Genomic DNA, 13,800 nt, shown 5'->3' on the forward strand with positions numbered 1-13,800 from the left:
CCGCTTTGCCCTCCGCACCCCTGTTGCTGTGCTGTCCGCCGCGGCCCCGAAGCTCCCCGCTCCGCCTCCCGCAGTCTCCGCCCGCGAAGGGGCTCCTAGTGTGTGGAGACCTTTCCTCCTTCACAGCTCCCTCCCACTGGTGCAGGTCCCGTCCCTATTCTTTTGTCTCTGTTGTTTCTTTTTTCTTTTGCCCTACCCAGGTACGTGGGGGGTTTCTTGCCTTTTGGGAGGTCTGAGGTCTTCTGCCAGCGTTCAGTAGGTGTTCTGTAGGAGTTGTTCCACATGTAGATGTATTTCTGGTGTATTTGTGGGGAGGAAGGTGATCTCCGCGTCTTACTCCTCCGCCATCTTTCCACCGCCTATAATTTCAATTTTCTTAAATTTACTAAGGCTTGATTTGTGACCCAAGATAATATCCTGGGGAATGTTCCATGAGCACTTGAGAAAAATGTGTATTCTGTTGTTTTTGGATGGAATATCCTATAAATATCAATTAAGTCTATCTTGTTTAATGTATCATTTACACTTGTGTCTCATTTATTTTCATTTTGGGTGATCTGTCCATTGGTGAAAATGGGGTGTTAAAGTCGCCTACTATGAACGTGTTACTGTTGATTTCCCCTTTTATGGCTGTTAGTATTTGCCTTATGTATTGAGGTGCTCCTATGTTGGGTGCATAATTATTTACAATTGTTATATCTTCTTGGATCGATCCCTTGAACATTATGTAGTGTCCTTCTTTGTCTCTTCTAATATTCTGTATTTTAAAGTCTATTTTGTCTGATATGATAATTGCTACTCCAGCTTTCTTTTGGTTTCCATTTGCATGAAATCTTTTTCCCTCCCGTTACTTTCAGTATGTGTCTCTAGGTCTGAAGTGGGTCTCTTGTAGACAGCAAATATATGGGTCGTGTTTTAGTATCCATTCAGCTATTCTGTGTCTTTTGGTGGGAGCATTTAGTCCATTTACATTTAAGGTAATTATCGATATGTATGTTTCTATTCCCATTTTCTTAATTGTTTTGGGTCCGTTATTGTAGGTCTTTTCCTTCTCTTGTGTTTCTTGCCTAGAGAAGTTCCTTTAGCAGTTGTTGTAAAGCTGGTTTGGTGGTGCTGAACTCTCTCAGCTTTTGCTTGTCTGTAAAGGTTTTAATTTCTCCATCAAATCTGAATGAGATCCTTGTTGGGTAGAGTAATCTTGGTTGTAGGTTTTCCTCCTTCATCACTTTAAATATGTCCTGCCACTCCCTTCTGGCTTGCAGAGTTTCTGCTGAGAGATCAGCTGTTAACCTTACGGGGATTCCCTTGTGTGTTATTTGTTGTTTTGCCCTTGCTGCTTTTAATATTTTTTCTTTGTATTTAGTTTTTGACAGTTTGATTAACATGTGGCTTGGTGTATTTCTCCTTGGATTTATCCTGTATGGGACTCTCTGTGCTTCCTGGACTTGATTAACCATTTCCTTTCCCATATTAGGGAAGTTTTCAACTATAATCTCTTCAAATATTTTCTCAGTCCCTTTCTTTATCTCTTCTTCTTCTGGAACCCCTATAATTCGAATGTTGGTGCGTTTAATGTTGTCCCAGAGGTCTCTGAGACTGTCCCCAGTTCTTTTCATTCTTTTCTCTTTATTCTGCTCTGCAGTAGTTATTTCCACTATTTTATCTTCCAGGTCACTTATCCGTTCTTCTGCCTCTGTTATTCTGCTATTGATCCCATCTAGAGTATTTTTAATTTCATTTATTGTGTTGGTCATCGTTGTTTGTTTCATCTTTAGTTCTTCTAGGTCCTTGTTAAATATTTCTTGCATTTTGTCTATTCTATTGCCTGGATTTTGGATCATCTTTACTATCATTATTCTGAATTCTTTTTCAGTAGACTGCCTATTTCCTCTTCATTTGTTAGGTCTGGTAGGTTTTTTATCTTGCTCCTTCAACTGCTGTGTGTTTTTCTGTCTTCTCATTTTGCTTATCTTACTGTGTTTGGGGTCTCCTTTTTGTAGGCTGCAGGTTCGTAGTTCCCGTTGTTTGTGGTGTCTGTCTCCAGTGGCTAAGGCTGGTTCAGTAGGTTGTGTAGGCTTCCTGGTGGAGGGGACTAGTGCCTGTGTTCTGGTGGATGAAGGTGGATCTTGTCTTTCTGGTGGGCAGGTCCACGTCTGGTGGTGTGTTTTGGGGTGTCTGTGTACTTATTATGATTTTAGGCAGCCTCTCTGCTAATGCGTGGGGTTGTGTTCCTGTCTTGCTAGTTGTTTGGCATAGGATGTCCAGCACTGTAGCTTGCTGGACGTTGAGTGAAGCTGGGTGCTGGTGTTGAGATGGAGATCTCTGGGAGATTTTCGCCGTTTGATATTATGTGGAGCTGGGAGGTGTCTTGTGGACCAGTGTTCTGAAGTTGGCTTTCCCACCTCAGAGGCACAGCACTGACTCTTGGCTGCTGCACCAAGAACCTTTCATCCACACGGCTCAGAATAAAAGGGAGAAAAAGTAGAAAGAAAGAAAGAAAGAAGAAGAAGAAGAGAAGGAAGGAAGGAAGGAAGGAAGAAAGAAGGGAGGGAGGAAGGAAGGGAGCAAGGAGGGAAGGAAAGAAAGAAAGAAGATAAAGTAAAATAAAATAAAGTAAGATAAAATGTAATAGTTATTAAAATTTAAAAAAATTATTAAGAAAAAAAGAAAAAAAATTAAAAACAAAAACAAAGAAATCTGACAGATAGAACCCTAGGACAAATGGTGGAAGAAAAGCTATACAGACAAAATGTCACAGAGAAGCATAGACATACACACTCACAAAAAGAGGAAAAGGGGAGAAAATCATAAATCTTGCTTTCAACGTCCACTTCCTCAATTTGGGATGATTCGCTGTCTATTCGTGTATTCCACAGATGCAGGGTACATCAAGTTGATTGTGGAGCTTTAATCCGCTGCTTCTGAGGCTGCTGGGAGATATTTCCCTTTCTCTTCTTTGTTCTCACAGCTCCAGGGGCTCAGCTTTGGATTTGGCCCCGCCTCTGCGTCTAGCTCGGCGGAGGGCGTCTGTTCTTTGCTCAGACATGATGGGGTTAAAGTAGCCGCTGATTCGCGGTCTCTGGCTCACTCAGGCTGGGGGGGAGGGAGGGGCACGGCGTGCGGGGCGGAGCCTGCGGCGGCAGAGGTCGGCGTGACGTTGCACCAGCCTGAGGCGCGCCGTGCGTGCGTTCTTTCGCGGGAGTTGTCCCTGTATCCCGGGACCCTGGCAGCGGTGGGCTGCACAGGCTCCCCGGAAGCGGGTGTGGAGAGTGAACTGTGCTCGCACACAGGCTTCTTGGTGGCGGCAGCAGCAGCCTTAGCGTCTCCCGCCCGTCTCTGGGGTCCGCGCTTTTAGCCGCGGCTCGCGCCCGTCTCTGGAGCTCCTTTAAGCAGCGCTCTTAATCTCCTCTCCTCGCGCACCAGGAAACAAAGAGGGAAGAAAAAGTCTCCTGCCTCTTCGGCAGCTCCAGACCTTTCCCCGTACTCCCTCCCGGCCAGCTGCGGCGCACTAGCCCCCTTCAGGCCAACCCCAGTCCTCTCCCGGCGTCTGACCGAAGCCCGAGCCTCAAGTCCCAGGCCCGCCCGCCCTGGCGAGTGAGCAGACAAGCCTCTCGACCTGGTGAGTGCTGGTCGGCACCGATCCTCTGTGCGGGAATCTCTCCGCTCTGCCCTCCGCACCCCTGTTGCTGCGCTCTCCTCTGCGGCCCCGAAGCTTTCCCCCTCTACCACCCGCAGTCTCCGCCCGCGAAGGGGCTCCTAGTGTGTGGAAACCTTTCCTCCTTCACGGCTCCCTCTCACTGGTGCCGGTCCGGTCCTGTCCCTATCCTTTTGTCTCTGTTTATTCTTTTTTTTTTTGCCCTACCCAGGTACGTGGGGGGTTTCTTGCCTTTTGGGAGGTCTGAGGTCTTCTGCCAGCGTTCAGTAGGTGTTCTGTAGGAGTTGTTCCACGTGTAGATGTATTTCTGGTGTATCTGTGGGGAGGAAGGTGATCTCCGCGTCTTACTCTTCCGCTATCTTCCCGGAAGTCGGTGTTCTTTTTTTTTTTTTGCGGTATGCGGGCCTCTCACTGTCGTGGCCTCTCCCGTTTCGGAGCACAGGCTCTGGACGCGCAGGCTCAGCGGCCATGGCTCACGGGCCCAGCCGCTCAGCGGCATGTGGGATCTTCCCGGACCGGGGCACGAACCCGTGTCCTCTGCATCGGCAGGCGGACTCTCAACCACTGGGCCACCAGGGAAGCCCTAAACTGTTTTTTTAATTAGCAAATTTCTCTTTTGAGGTAGGTAATACATTTAGATTTAAGCGCACAGAGTCGTAAACCAGTCTGCCTGGATTTAAATTCTAGCTCTGCTTATTATCTGTGTGCAACTGGGAAAATTAGTGCCCTCTTCTGTGTCTTAGTCTCATCATTCTTAAGATGAGCATAATAGTAGGACATTCTTTGTAGAGATGATATGAGGAGTGAATGAGTTAAACTATTTAAAGTGTTTCCCACATGCACCTGGCATTTAGTAGATACTATAGAAGTGTTTGATGTTATTATTGTGATGGTTTTAACTTTGTTGATTTTGGACTCTGCTTCATTCACTTACTCATTCAAATATTCATTGAGCATCTTCCATGTGTCAAGGTCCGTGCTACTAGGCATTAATAGTACAGAGATTAAGAAGGTAGGGGTCCTTGTTATCAAGCTCATAGACGTTCCAATAGAAAACCACTATCATATTCTCCTTCACTTTGGTGGATTGTTCACAGCTCCAGGCTTGTGACAGGTCTCGAGGATCCACAGGGCTTGGGTTGTGCCCATTTTCTGAATACCACTTTCTTCTGTTTCTATTCCTCATTGTTCACTTACATTAGTGCCTTCCATCCACTGTTTGCTTATCACACGGCATGCCGTGCACCATGCTGAGTGTTTTCCAGGCATCATGGTATTGAAGACTTACCTTTGCCCTTTAGGGTTAATTTTGTGACTTCCAAATGAGGAAATGAGGAAAACACATTTCTGAAAAGTCAAGTCATTTGGCAGTCATTTGCTACTAACTGTGATCCCAAAGCAGATGCTTTTAATGACTACATGATTTTTCCTAAGTTCCAGTTTATTGGAACAAGCATTTTCATCCACTTCTCCAGCCATATTATCTAGTGGATGTGCTATAGAGTTTTGTATGGAACTAAGCTTGGGAGGAGGATGTGAAGTTTGAGGCAATGTCTGAGTCAGAAGAAAGCATTCACCAAATGACCCCTGAGGTTGCAGTCACAGACATGGAGTTAAAATTCTCCACTCACAGAATCAATTCTTGATAAACCACAGTCTTACTTCTTTCAAACCCTTCCCATCCCTTAAACTCCAAAGTAATAAACCATTCAGATAAAACCCAGTATTCTTCAAGGAAGAAGGCAGAACATTCTTTTTTTTTTTTTTTTTTTTTTTTAAGAGGATGTTGGGGGTAGGAGTTTAGTAATTTATTTATTTATTTTTGCTGTGTTGGGTCTTCGTTTCTGTGTGAGGGCTTTCTCTAGCTGTGGCAAGCGGGGGCCATTCTTCATCGTGGTGCGCGGGCCTCTCACTATCGCGGCCTCTCTTGTTGCGGAGCATAGGCTCCAGACACTCAGGCTCAGTAGTTGCGGCTCATGGGCCTAGTTGCTCCGCGGCATGTGGGATCCTCCCAGACCAGGGCTCTAACCCGTGTCCCCTGTATAGGCAGGCAGATTCTCAACCACTGCGCCACCAGGGAAGCCCAGAACATTCCTTTTTGTAGGAAGCATGTGCTAGGGCTTTTTGAAGAGAGATGGCCCTTTAGAGCCATCTCAGATTGAATTTACTCCACACTGGGAGATAAATGTCATTTCTTATGTCAGTGACAAACCCCAGCCAGACTACTGTTCCCAGCCAATTCACTCTCCCTGTGCTTTGGAAGATTGCTGTGTGCCTCTCTAGATTCAAGAACACACAGAGTTACTGCCCCAGCCTGAGTGGGGTTTTTTAAAAGAGGAAATGGATCTTTCTTCTGTGGTTTGTTGACTTTAAGTTTGGACATGGTAATGAAGAAGAGCTTCTGTTTGCTGCTCTATTTCAGTGCATTTGGTACATACGTTTAATACCTGTGGAGGTCTTTAATACTCTACATGCTATAGGCTATATTTTGGCTATCATTATTGCCATGGAAATTGTTTGGAAACTGTAAGGTAACAAACAAACAAAAAAAGGACTTTGATTCACATAGTTGATTCTACATTCTTTTTCTTTGGCCTTCTTGTACATCAATTATCGAGGTCATTTGGCATTGTCTTTCTGACTTTTTGTAAGTTCTGAAGAGCAGAACCCCTAATTCTCTGCACTTCTTAACTTGGTCTGAGCCCCTGTGAAAATTGTACCATAGTAGGAATTATCTTTTATCATTTCTCTCTCCTGTACTTGTCCATCCATACCAAGGTTAATTCTTTTGTCTGTCATTCTTTTTGATCTGGAAAGTGGTTTGGCATGAGCTGGTAAACATTTAAGGTTTTAGATTTATAGTAGGACTTGATCAAGAGTATGTTTATAGTGGACTTTCAGGTGGTATGACAAGTCAGGGGGAAGATATTATGGTTCAAACTTCATTTGGAGTTTAAAAAAAAGGTTGAAGATTGGGCTTAACCATCTATGGTGATTGAAAGTTGTTTTAGTGAATCAAATTTGAAATGTAAGTATAATGTCTATAAAGTCAGTAGTGATCATTTTTTCAGGTTACGGTAAGTTAAAGTTCCAAGGTTTCTGGAGTTCTTGGTGGGAGGACTCCACTTGGTGTAGTGAGGTGGGAAGGGAAAGTGTCTGCTGAGTCTTGGGTATCTACCAAATCAATCCCAGGTTTCTAGGGGCAATGTTAGTGTTAGGAAAATAAAGACATTCTTCGTATCTTATTCTAGTAATATAACTGAAGACCAAAGTCATTCTAGCTCTAGAAGCAGGAGAGCAGGTTGGAGAGAATTGAGAAGAACTGAAGCTTAACCTAGTGACTGTTTCCTGTTTTATCACCTTTAAGAGAGACACATTTGTTTCTTCTCTCAAATATCTTCTGAAAAATAATAGGTTTATGTAGTGAGGCTATGTTACCAGCCCAAGATTCCACAGGTAGTGGTTGACAGGGCTGAGTTTAAATCCAGGCAATCTTGTAATTGAAATGTGGTGTTGAGATTAGAAGGAAATTATCCTAATAGGGTAACACACCTAGATAAATGGTGGACATACTCATTACTATAAATGCATTTAATAAGACACATTTTCTGATGTTCGAGATAATATCATGGAGACATTTAATTCCAAATAGAAAATGTTAGAGCTGGATAGATACCCAATTACTTCATTTCATAGATTAAAAACAAAGTGAAGAAAAAGGGAAGTGATCTACAGCAGGGGTCCCCAATCCTGGGGCCGTGGACTGGTACCGGTCCGTGGCCTGTTAGGAACGGGACCACACAGCAGGAGGTGAGGGCGGGCCAGTGAGCGAAGCTTTGTCTATATTTATAGCCGCTCCCCATCACTTGCTCCCCAACACTCACATTACCGCCTGAGCTCAGCCTACCGTCAGATCAGTGGTAACATTAGATTCTCATAGGAGCATGAACCCTGCTATGAACTGCACATGCGAGGGACCTAGGTTGCCCACTCCTTATGAGAATCTAATGCCTGATGATCTGAGGTGGAGCTGAGGTGGAGATGCTAGTGCTGGGGAGCGGCTGCAAATACAGATTATCATTAGCAGAGAGGTTTGACTGCACAGAGACCATAATAAATTAGTTGTTTGCAGGCTCATATCAAAACCCAATCAGTGAGTGGCAAGTGGAAACAAGCTCAGGGATCCCACTGATTCTGCATTATGGTGAGTTGTATAATTATTTTATTATACATTACAATGTAATAATGATAAAGTGCACAATAAATGTCACACGTTTGAACCATCCCCAAACCATTCCCACCAGTTCGTGGAAAAATTGTCTTCCACAAAACTGGTCCCTGGTGTCAAAAAGATTGGAGACCACTGCTCTCCAGAAGCTCCCCCTCTCCCCTGCTCCTATGAATAAGATGCAGAAATAGAAATTTCCTATCTTTTCATGCAGTGGACCTTCTTCTACTCACAATGTGACCCACAGGGTTTCCAGAGGCAAACACAGGAAATTATTTAAACGTAATTCTGAAGCTCAAAGTGGGACAGGCTGGGACCTGGGACCCTTTGCAGCAGTGCTGCAATGCTTGTACCTGGACAGACGTCTCCTTGAGCAACAAAATACAAAGAAACCATAAGGGACTAAAAATAACTGCGTGCATGTGCTGTTGTAAATTCTGGACAACAAGATACAAAGAGACCCAAAAGCCCAGCTGCCACTTCTGAAGAGCCAGGAGCAAATGCAGGGTACTGCACACTCCCCTGCACACAACACCACCGATGGGGTGGGCAAAACACTGAAGCCACCCCTCAGGCCCGACCCCTGGACACACCCCTACCCTCACCCCATGTAAGGAACCAACTTTACCCCCTCTGCCCACCCCCAGGGACCGGGACCCAGCAAGCAAGAGAACCTGTTGTTTGTCCTCACTCCCCCCTGCTGCAGCAGGGGGCCCAGTAAAGCCTTGACTGAATTTCTTGTCTGGCCTCTGATCAATTTCTGTTTATCGAAAAGGCCAAGAACACTTGTAGGTAACAAAAGTATTGATATTTTAGAATATGTGTACTACAGATGTCCTTGGATATGAAGTTGGGGTAACTTACTTGGGAAAATATTGAGGACTTGACATAATGCTTCTTTATGGAATGTGAAGAAAAAATATGAGTCACATTTTGTCTAAAAGAGAACTGAGCTGCGTTATATACAAACCTACCATCCATTCATCTATCCATCCTCTGAGTTCCTTTCTTTCCCTTTCCCTCTACATCCAACCAATTCTCAAGTTCTATATTACAGTTTTCACCTCTTTAAGATCTTATGCATCTACCTCCATTACCACTGCTTCCACCCACAACTCCCAGTGCTGCCCCAGTTCAGGGCAACACCTCCCTTCCCTCTGATCATCTGCCACATCCTAACTGGTCTCCTTCCCTGAATATCCTACAAGTGTGCTGATATGATTTCCTGCTTAAAACCCTTCTAGACTTCACCAGAGATTCCAAGATAAGGCTGCTTTCCTTTGTTCAGCACCGCAGGCTCTTCATGATCTCCCCACCCAACTTCTTTATTTCCTCTCACTGTCCCTGCCTTCCGCCCCATCTCTTCCCATCAACTTAGAACATGCCCGATACACCTGTGCTATCAATAAATGTTTGCTGAATGGGTCAATGGACAGCCACACCAACCCGCTTGCCCTTCCCTGAACATGTCATTTTGTCTCGGTTTTCTAATTATGCTCACTAACCCATTCCTTACAATATGCTCTTCCCAGTACCTGAAGTTCAATCCCCAATAAACTCTTACTGATCTTTTAAATCTCGGGTCCAACATAATCTCCTGTGACCCCTCTGTCTTCACTCCAGTTTAATCTACACTAGATTAGACCCCTCCTCTGTTTTTCCAGACACCAACTATCCACAGCAACAGCCCCTCTATAAACTGGCCCAGTCTCCTCATTTTACAGATGAGGAAGCCAAGGCTCAGAGCAGGGAAGGGATTAGCCCATAAACATATTTGGTGAGAAGCAGACTCAGGTCTTAAACTCAAGTCTCCTAAAGCCCAGTGCATTTCACCAGTGCACAGGACCTCTCTGGAGTCTTGCTGATTTTCATAGTAGTTGGTAAAATTCTTCTCTCATGTGGTAGCTGTGTGACTTTGGGAAAGATGCTTCATCTCTCTGAGCCTCCCTCTCTGCATTGGAAACTGCATACAATAAGGTTATTTTATAACTTTGTATTGTAAACTTTGTATTTTATACAAAGTTTTATTGTGAGAATTAATTGAGAGAATTTGTGTAAAGTGTTTAGTACAGTTGTTGGCACACGTATGAGTCTGCCATATTGCACAACTCCAGGGTTCTCATTCCCATTGTATTCTTAGACCATTGTCCTGTTCAATAAACATCACTTATTATCATTGTTTTTATTTTCAAAGAGATGCTCTGACTCCCATTTTGCCTTCTTGCCTGCTTTTTTCCCCCTGTGGCTTCTTGTTTCCCATATAAGGAAGTGAAGACTTGTGAGCTGGTAGAGCTATTTAAGACTTTCCACCCCTGAGTTCTGACCAGCAGGTTGGTGAGATCAAACCAGTGTCTCTACCCTTGGGTTACTCAGCAAAACTGATTTGGACTTTCTAACCCATATGTATTCCCTGTATATCTTCAGGTTGGAAAAGTAAGTGGAAATTCAGTAACCCTGAACTAATGAAAGAAATAGTGTCGGGTGACTTTCAAATTTAAAGGGCAAATGCCATTTTGGAGAAAGGTCTCTTTGTAAGGTTGTTCTTTCATTCAGAACAGCATGCAGGTCCAGTCATCCGGAAAATCAATAGAGAAGTATTTGGGTGTGAGGGTGACTATCCTTAGATTATGGGGGTTATTAAGCATTTGTGCTTTAGAATTAGACAACATTATAGCCTTGAATCCAAAATGAGTTTTGAATGGGAAGCAGGGGCTGTGATGATTAGCTGTTAGAGTTGGAAAGCACATGCTCTCAGACTGGACATGTGTTCAAATCCTGATTCCCCACTTTCTGCTTGTATCATGTTGACCAAATTAGTCTCCCCCAGCCTCAGGGTCCTCATCCAAAAAATGGTGATATTAACATTCATTTATAGAAAATTTACTGAGTACATACTATTTGCCTATCCTAGGCATTTGGGTGACATCATTGAACAAAACAATATGTTGAATCAAATGAGATCATATAAGGCAAACACTTCACTGAAAACCCTTCCCTCAGCCCCTTGCATGCTGTAAAGTGTTCATCAAATGACAGATATTTGTATTACGTTTTCTTATTCACTAAACAGAACTGTGATGTGCACTCTGTTTGTTTTGAAGGCTGTCCCTTGCCCATGGGTGACATGTAGAATCTCTGTAGCTTTGATATTGGCCTGATCCATTGAACTAGGATATGGGGGGAGGGGAGGGGGAATCCAGGCACTAAACTGCTGAGCGGAGGGTCGCACGATATCAAAAGCTTTAAGGGGGTGACAGAAGGATGTCTCCTGAGTCACCCTTATCTGAATTAAAGATAAAGTTCTCAGTGGCAGGCTTATTTCTTCCATTTCTCACTATCATGTTTTCCATACCCATTTTACAGACTGTGTTGGGAGAGGGCTGAAATGGGACCAGAAACAGTGTGCAGAAGGGAGTTTTTCTTATTCTTTTTTATCAACCTTGTTCAGAATGTCCACTGTCTTAACTATAGGCTGGGAATGTAAATTCTACAATTTGTCTATTTCCATGCTACCTTGATGAAGACAAGTTTCTCCAGGTCCCTAAGGCCAGTGTTCTGTGAAGGCAATCCTGGTGCCAGAGATAGAGAGCCTTAAACACACCAAACATGCATCTTGGAATCACGTTGCAAGACGATGGAAAGGAGAACTCATAGCAAGCGTGTTCCATGTACCAGACAGTGTGTTAGAGGCTGGGATAGAAGGGTGATGAGACAGATCAGGTCTCTGCCCTCAGGGAACCCACAGTCAGGTGCAGGCAGACTAGGGGAAGAAACCACTTTTGGTGGGGAGTCAGGAAAGACACCCTGAGCAGCAGTTCTTTCATCTGAGACCCGAAGACCCAAAAGAAGCAGCGTGAAGAACAGAGGAAGGAATTACCAGAAGATGGAAGTTTCAAAGACTCAGGAGTGAGGACGGACTTCTGAGGATTGGCATTTTCTAGGAGAAGACCCTGCAGTGAATGGAGCAGGGGAGCATGGGATGGTCACAAGAACTCTTTACGGGAGGCAGGCAGGCTGTAGGAAGGAGTTTGAATTTTAGTCCAAGTCAAAGGGAAGTCTCTGGAAGGTTAAAAAAAAAGTTGTTTAAACTTTGAAATACTTTTAGAGTTGCAAAGATAATACAGAGGGTTCTCTGATACCATTTATCCAGGTTCTGCTAATGTTGACGGCTTCCATGGTACCTTTATCAGAAGCTAGCATGAACACTGGTGCAATGCTATGAATGCCACCCCAGATTATTGGAAGACTCTAAGCAGGGAGATGACTTAACAATTTAAGACGACTTATGTTTTAAAAAGATGGTCTGAGTGGGAATGAATCAGATTGGGCTAAGACTAGAAATGGAGGACCACTTAGAAAGCCATGGCGGGGAGCTGAGTGAGAGATGGTAGGATGTGAGGCTGGCAATGAGGATGGAGAAAATGAAAGAGTTTGGGACTCAGGGTTTCACGGGGACCAAGTTGGGGGTAAAGGAAAGAAAATAAAGAATGTCTCCTAAACACACAGCCTGAGCGGTAGGATGAAGCCAGTGACGTTGACTGAGATGAGGAAGGGTAGAGAAGGGTGGGAGAACTTCAGGGAAAACCCAGGCTTCAGTCTTGAATGTGTTAGGCATGAGATGCCTGGAATTTTGTGACACTCTATGTAAATAAAATTTATCATTATTTCCACTGGAAGAGACCCTTGATTAGGGGTATATTGGATTGAATACTTCTTTCCAACTTTTACATTTACCCTTTTAACTAGGAGAAAGCAATAGTATTAAATAATATTGAAATATTAGGCCCTAGTCTGGATTCCCAAATTCAGTTAATAGAATGTGTTTTGGCAATGGAACAGGGACTTTAGTATGGCACATACTGGAAGAGATGAACTCTCTGGGTTGGGCCCTGAAAAAAGGAAATCAAACAATGACACACAAATCACAGTCCTGGAGGCAAGCCCCCGGCCAGCCTCTGAACTGGGGAGTTTCTTGTTGGCTGGATACTGCTGGGTTGGGTTTCCTTACCTGTAAAATTGAGACAACAAGACACCATTGAGGGTTGTTGTATGGATTACATGATTTGATGTTCATAAAGTGCCTAGTACACAGCTTGGCATATATTGGGTTAGCCAAAACGTTCATTTGGGTCTTTCCAACACATCTTATGGAAAAATCCGAACGAACGTTTTGGCCAACCCTATAAATGTTGGTCCCTTTTCTCCCCTTCTGGGCAGGTTCCTTTGTTTAACAAAGCAATCTCTTGCACTTAAAAACACTTCATAATTTTCAAAGTGCTTACATGCATAGTCTTAGAGCCTAGTCTAATTGTCTCAGAAATCAGAATAAAATGAAAGTATTTTTTTTCTCTTCAAAGTAAGAAAACTTCAGAACACAGTTAACTAAGTGATCTGAATTGACTTCATTTAGTACAGAATTAAGGGCTCTCAGCATGGGCTGATATCCTTGACCATCACACTAGCCTGCACGGTCTCAGAGTCTGATGATTCCAACACTTCACCACGCAGGCATCTGAATGGCCTCTCTGACCTTTTGCAGCGAACTCTCCCTGTTCACTTCATCATCAATTAGTGGCTTCTCTCCCACTGTGGGTAGAGCTTTGTGCAGAGAGTGTTACATGCTCCCCACTCAGCCTTCATTTCGTGGCAGTCTGGTGTAGGGTTGCTGTCACCACCCCAGGGCTCTGGTGCTGTTTGACCCTCTGCTGGGTCCTCTCTGCCTTTCCTCCTGGACTGTCAAAGGCCACGGCTATGCAGGTCGGTCTTGCCACCCATTCACACCTTGTCTTACTCCTTGCCTTAGTGCATGCTCGCTAAACTCTTCTTTTCTCCAGAAACACATTCGCACTCTGTGCCTTGGTCTCAGGCACTTGATTTTCCTCTTAATTTTTTTTTTTTTTTTTTTTTTTTTTTTTTT

The sequence above is a fragment of the Lipotes vexillifer genome, unplaced genomic scaffold, assembly GCF_000442215.2.
Source record: "Lipotes vexillifer unplaced genomic scaffold, Lipotes_vexillifer_v1.1 scaffold374, whole genome shotgun sequence".
Classification (NCBI taxonomy): domain Eukaryota; kingdom Metazoa; phylum Chordata; class Mammalia; order Artiodactyla; family Lipotidae; genus Lipotes; species Lipotes vexillifer.